The sequence below is a fragment of the Pteropus vampyrus genome, unplaced genomic scaffold (genome assembly GCF_000151845.1).
Source record: "Pteropus vampyrus isolate Shadow unplaced genomic scaffold, Pvam_2.0 Scaffold36, whole genome shotgun sequence".
In the NCBI taxonomy this organism is placed as follows: domain Eukaryota; kingdom Metazoa; phylum Chordata; class Mammalia; order Chiroptera; family Pteropodidae; genus Pteropus; species Pteropus vampyrus.
The window spans coordinates 2841530-2847933 of record NW_011888817.1 but is presented as its reverse complement, the minus strand read 5'-3'; the positions used below and the strand labels follow the sequence as shown (position 1 = coordinate 2847933).

Genomic DNA, 6404 nt, shown 5'->3' with positions numbered 1-6404 from the left:
GCGTCCCGGCGGATGCTGGTCTCGCAGCCAGACCGCCGGGCCGGGAAGGAATTCGAGGCATTCGCTTTGTTTAAGTTGCCAGTAGACAGTCCTTAGGACTAATTAATGGTGGAATCTGCAGGGGGACGCGGGCGAGCCGGGCCGGGGCCGCCCCCAGCCCGCCTGCCGCCGCCGCGGTGAACTTTCCGCAGCGCGCGCGGCCCTCCTCCCTGCGCACCCCCACCCCTGCCCGGGCGGGGAAGGAGCCATGGCTTCCCGAAAACGCAGGAATGAAGTGCGGTTTCTGGGGCTGGTGGCCTGGGGCTGCGGAGCTGCCAGCAGGGAACCCGGCGTCCCGGAGCGGCCGGGCTGGGGTTCCGAGCCCGGTTTAGCGCTCTCTGAGGTGCCTGCGGTTTCTGTTAATAACCTTGGAGGAGGCTCTGCGAGCCGAAAGACCATCTTGCTTTGGAGCATCTGTTTCTTCAACGCGTCAGCCCCTTTCCTAACACTGCAGAGCTTGTTGTGGCTTGTTTCGGAAATGCCGAGACCAGTGCTCACACTTGAGGGTGGGAGAGGGCAAGAGTCTAGGCAACCCCCAAAAACGCTGCAGTGAGATCTCCACAAAGACTGCTTGCAGATTCTCCGTCGCACCTTCATTGACTTGAATGACCTTGGGAAAAGAATTGTGCTTTTAAGCTCCTGGTACCTTATTTGTCGGTTGAAGAGAAAATACTCTCTGGACTTCCCTGCCTTTTGGGGATATTTTGAGAGATAGGGTTTGTTCAGGGTTTTTTTACAAACTGCTGCAGTGCAGGCCTAAGGATCTGGTCTAGCGTAAGAACCGGGGGTAATCCAGATCACCTAATAAGATTTTATTACCTCATATTAGGGAGAGAGGGGTTTGGATTTTAGTGGGAATATTTCCGTTCTGAGAATCTGTCCGGTATGTTCCAGATTGCTTTCTGTCACTCCGTATGAGTGTTTGGTGTGGTTAAATGGAATAACCTCCACAGAAAATTCTTCTTTTTTTAGAAGTAATTATTTTGCTCAGAATTCCCCTTGGGGCAGATTAAGGTTTTGCTCAATTTACTCAGAAGAATTTTCCAGGTTTCTAAAATTAAATCACTTTTCTAAACATAGTAACTCAGGTTTGAAAAACTGGAAATAATAGGATGGGAAGGGAGTTGATTAGAGAGTGAACAAGGAAGCAGATATACAGGTTCATTGTCCTGTGATTACTAATAGGGATTGTGAATTAGCCTCGATTAATAGGTATTTTTCTTACTCTTAAATAATTTCAGACCAAGAAAGGAAACTAATATTGTTGAGTTGCTTACTCTGCTCAGTAATTGTGCTAGGTGGGGTATCTCTCACATAGTCTTCACAACAATGCAGTGAAGTGGTTGGTAGTTGGCATCTCTGTTTCATGGATGAGCAAACTGAGGGTCAGAAGGTAAAATGACTTTACTATTTATAAATACAACTAGTAAGTGGAACTGAAATTCAAATGCAAGTCTTTTTTTGAGGTCCATGGTTATCTCTGCTAGGCATACTGCGTTGGGAACTAAGAGGCCTACTTTCTATGCCATTGACTCAGCCCCTAGGTCACTGTGGACCCTACCTAGACTAAGTCAGTTAAGTCTAGTCCCCAATAATATTGCCTTCTCTTCTTCCAGCAATATTAGTATGTTTTTGAGATGTCCTAGTTTTTTGGTAGAAAGACATACAAGGCCGTGGTAGTACGTCCTATATGCAGTAGGTACTTTAATAATTATTTTCTTGTGGAGTACCTACCTAGGAGATCATTGATTGCATTTATGAAATGGAAGATGTTGGATAGTTAATGGTTCTTCCACTGTAGAGGCCATCATCGAGGTGACATTCATGATCAGAAACCGAACCATTTTTCATGTAACATACCTTACTGAGATAATGTCAGCTTATGAAAAAAGCACATTATATGCAGGTAGGACCCAGATAGTCAAGTCGAAAGATGTTATATAAACTTTCAAGCACATAATAGATACTCAGTAAATGTTTGCTGAATGAATGAATGAATGTATACATTCTTTTAAGTCATAGTTTGTGATGTATACATGACAAAAGTATATAGCTGTGTGATCACCACTACTGCCTTCTTTTGTTTAAACTGTGTTGTCTTTTAGGTATTGGTTAGCAGAGTGATCCCTGGGAATGTTGGGAAGTTTCTATGTTCAGATTCAACACTGGTAGAGTCAGAGTGAATACTACAAGAGTCATTGCGCTAATAACTTTGTAGGAAATAGGAAAACCTTAGGTATTTAATGGTGAGGTGCATGAAGAGATTAAGAGAAGTAGAGATGGGGGCACTTGTCAAATCAAGGGAAATATAAATTTGTGGGGAACCAGGTTTTTATTATTTTTAGGACAGAGGATACATTGTGAAGGAAAAACATACCCAAAGATTATTAAGGAGTTGAACTTTTATTTTTGTTTCCTTTTCAAAATTGTAGCTTCTCAAATATAAAACTTAACATCTTTGGCTATATTTAAGAAGTGCTTACATATTATGGTTGTTCAAATAATTCTTAAGGGTGGGGATGCTATAAAATGATTGAAGGCCTTACCCTTCCACCTATGACAGAATATCCTTAGTGTTTATCTTTAACTTGTTTAGCTAATATGCCACAAAGGGAATACCTTAGGTAGAAATTGTATCTTGCTGGGAAGACATAAACTATTTTTTCCTTCTCATAATTTCTCAAGTCACTGAACCTGCCCCAATCTGCTTTCATTTAAGTCTGTCTTAGAAAATGCTTAAAACCTGTTACTGAGCTTCTAGAAGAAGCCCCATTTTTACCTCTTTCTCCTTCTTGTTTCTCTTTATCCATTCTATTTCTGTATGTTGACAGTTTTATAATCATCCTCTCCCACCCCTAGATCCTGAGAATGGAAACTTCTCAACCATTGGGCCTCCATATACCATTAGGAAATAATAATTAAATTAAAATACCAGTCTACGAACTCAACATTTTAGCTTATGACCGGGAGAAAATAATAACTCTATGAGGTAGTCATTATCATGAGGGAGCTGAGCTTGGAGCAGTTACTGCCAGAGCTAGTGAGGGGCAGACCATTGATTTGAAGTCAGATATATGATTGATGCTCAGGTTTGGGATCTTTCTGTTTCATTGCACTCTCTGGTGTACTGGGGTTGGGGGCAAGAAGGAGGTGACAAGGGAAGTGCTTAAAAATACCCTATTAAGTTCCAAACATAACAAGCATTGCTAACCTTTTTAGGCATTGCCGTTTTCATCTATTCCTTTCTTAATTTCTGGAGATACTGTCTTACACACCTCCTTATAAATTCTAAAGAATTTATAGCTCATCCTTTATTGCAAAACTCCCTTCCCAGACCCAGCATTTATTCTTTATAAACATGGTACTTTGTATTTACTGGCTGTTCGATTTACCACTCCCCCTGTTTTGTATGTATCTGAAAGCATCATGTTAATCAGTCAATCAAGACCCTACATATTTGCCTATGTTCCTCTATTTCCGTTTTATCTGGACAGAGTAATGTTTTAAAAATGTGCATTATGTTATTAAAAACTTGCATACAGTTTAAAAACTTATTACAGCTTTTATTGAAGTATGTGATACACACACACACACACACACACACACACACACACACAGAAACATACACATATCAAAAAAGTACAATTTGATGACTTTTTTTATGAACTGAATGTACCCATGTAACCAGCACCCAGTACCTAGAAGACTCAATCAAGTGCTCTTTCAGTTCCTGATGCCTTACCACCCTCTCCCCTGCACGGTGACTTCTAACGACATAGATAAGTTTTGTCTGTTTTCATACTTTTGTAAAAGTGGAATCATACAGCATGCATTTTTGGTCTGGCTACTTTTATTTAACACTATGTCTATGAAGGTGCAAAAACTTAATGGTTTTCTTTTTAGCTTAGAATAAAATCCAAATTTAAAGTCTTTGTCTTGGCCTATAATGCCTTATATGAAATCTGGTCCATGCCTGCTTCTGCAACTACATCTTAAGCCAATATCATTGTCCATTATGCTCCAGTCACATTAGCTTCTTATTTATTTATTTTTAAACTCAGAATATTCTTTCCTGCCTCAGGGCCTTTGTTTGGGTGGCTCTTCTTTGAACGCTTTCCCCTGCTTTTTGCCTGGCTGCCTCCTCCAAGCCTCAGCTTATGTATCAGAGATGCTTTTTTTCATCATCCTATTTTGCTAGTCCTTTCCCGTTATTCCCTATTACTGGCGTCTGTTGTTTCCCTTCACAGCACCTATTACAATTTATAATGATATATCTGCTTGCATGATTATTATCTATCTTCCATACTGAACTTCACAGGACCAGGGAACTCATCTGTTAAGTTCACCAGTGTATACCTAGTACCTAACACAGTGACTGACATGTAGTTATTTAATAAATATTTAATGACCACATGCCCAATTCAGCACCTTTGTTCCCATTATCTTTCATCCTTTTCTTATGCTGTTTAACCATTTAATCTTTTCTATCCTTCAAGGCTCAGCTCAACTACCCCTCTTTGAAGTCTGTCCTGACTTTGCAATAGTAAATCTCTCTTCTCCAGAATTTTGTGACATTTATTGATACTCCTCATGTTCTTGGTAAGTCTCATTAGCATGTATCTCACCTACCTATAGTTGAATCAAAAGCAGCTTACTTTCTCAAAAATTTTGCAGCTTGTAATGCCTATAGCCTTGATATTTTTGGTTAGCTTGACTCACTTGTATCTACCAAACTTGATCAGAAGCTTCTTGATTAGAAGAAGCCAAGTTCATTTTAGCCAGTACTCCCCCCAGTTCCTTTCACTGAGCTTTGCACATGATAGACGCAGAGTTTCTGATGATTGATCATAATGATGCTTATATATAGGTAGCAGTTTTCATTTTTCAGGCTTATTAACATGGATTCTTTTTACTAGAATTCTGCTTAGTGTTTTTTCTAATCCAAAGACTGGGAGTGCCCCAGCTGCTTCAGGCGATATAGCAAGTATTAGGGTGTGAAAGTACAGGAGGCAGGTCCTGGTGCCACAAAGCAGATACTCCTTTGGGATCTGTCTTTGACGAAGAACCGAGTATGCACAGTTCCTTAGAAGGACGCTTAGTGCTTCTCTGATGCTCTCAGATTGGAGTTATTAACTAAAATGAGATACTAGGTAGTCTCTCATTTAAATTATTTAAATAAATGTTGAATAACATTTTATTTGATGTCAACAGTGAACAATTTAAGGCAGTTACATCTGTTGAAAGTCACCTTCTCTGACTTGCCAGTAAGCTCTCAGTAGTTTCTTATCAAAAGCAGAAGAATGTATGTACTAATTTTGTATGTACTTTAAGCCATTTTAAATACAAATTTAAATTAGTAGTAACTGGGGTGGTTTAATTTAATATATTGTACAATTGAGTGATAAATGTCTTTTTTTAAGAGGTGCCTATTATGTATTTTTAAGCAGCGATCGTTTTGACTTCTCTGATGCCACTATGTCAGAAGATTGTGGGATAATTTAGTAATTTTTAAAATAAAAACATTGGAGCAGAGGTACTTAGGAAGTTTCTGAGGGATGTTGGAGTAATTTTGTTAACTTTCTTAATCTTCTCATTGTTATCTTTTTCTTTAACAACCTAGAAATATTATATGAAATCAGCCTATTTTTAACTTTTTTTACTCCAACTAGGTCAAAATAAAAAGTATAGGTAAGATCACACATTTTCTTTTGAAATGTGAGGAGACAAATGATAAACTCTATGGGGAATTTATTACAAAAAGTAATTTTTCCGGATGGATTATAAAGTTAGTACATATTTAACCCAGTCTCCTACACTTTATATATTCACAATAGATTGGTCATAGCATTGGCTTCTAGGCATCATGAGATCTTGGAGTACATTTCTGAATCATAAATTTTATTCAAGTAAAGCTTCATTAAAAGTGGTTTATTGTATTCTGATTCTTTAACACTTGGTTACTCATTTGTGTCTTATTCTTTGACCATTTTGGTTAAATAGCACTTTACTGTATAAAGTTCCAATTCCATAGCCTCAGATAGCCTCAATTTTTCCATCTTTAAGCTAATGATAGTGGTTGTAAGGATTAAATAGTTTAATGTGCAAAAGCACTTAGATCATAATGTTGGTACATAGTAAATTAGTCATTATTTCAGTTTTAATGTTGCATTTTTGTTTGCCCAAAGAACCAAGGAAAAATTTCCTCTTATTATTTTAAAAATTGATATGATTTAGTCTAAAGTCAGATAACATTTTTTATATACTGGCAAACTAGAAGGAAACTCAAGAATTTTTAAAAGCTGAATTTTAACTTTACTAATTTTTCATGAAGCTAAGCAAAATTTTTTTTTTCTCCCAGTGACCAG

At 38.3% G+C, this 6404-nt stretch overlaps 1 protein-coding gene across 4 annotated transcripts in view; it reads left to right on the top strand.

The window, feature by feature from the left end:
- LUZP1 (leucine zipper protein 1) overlaps positions 1 to 6404 on the top strand; it is a 70988-nt gene that overhangs the window by 998 nt on the left and 63586 nt on the right. The gene's annotated exons all lie outside the window — the stretch shown is intronic.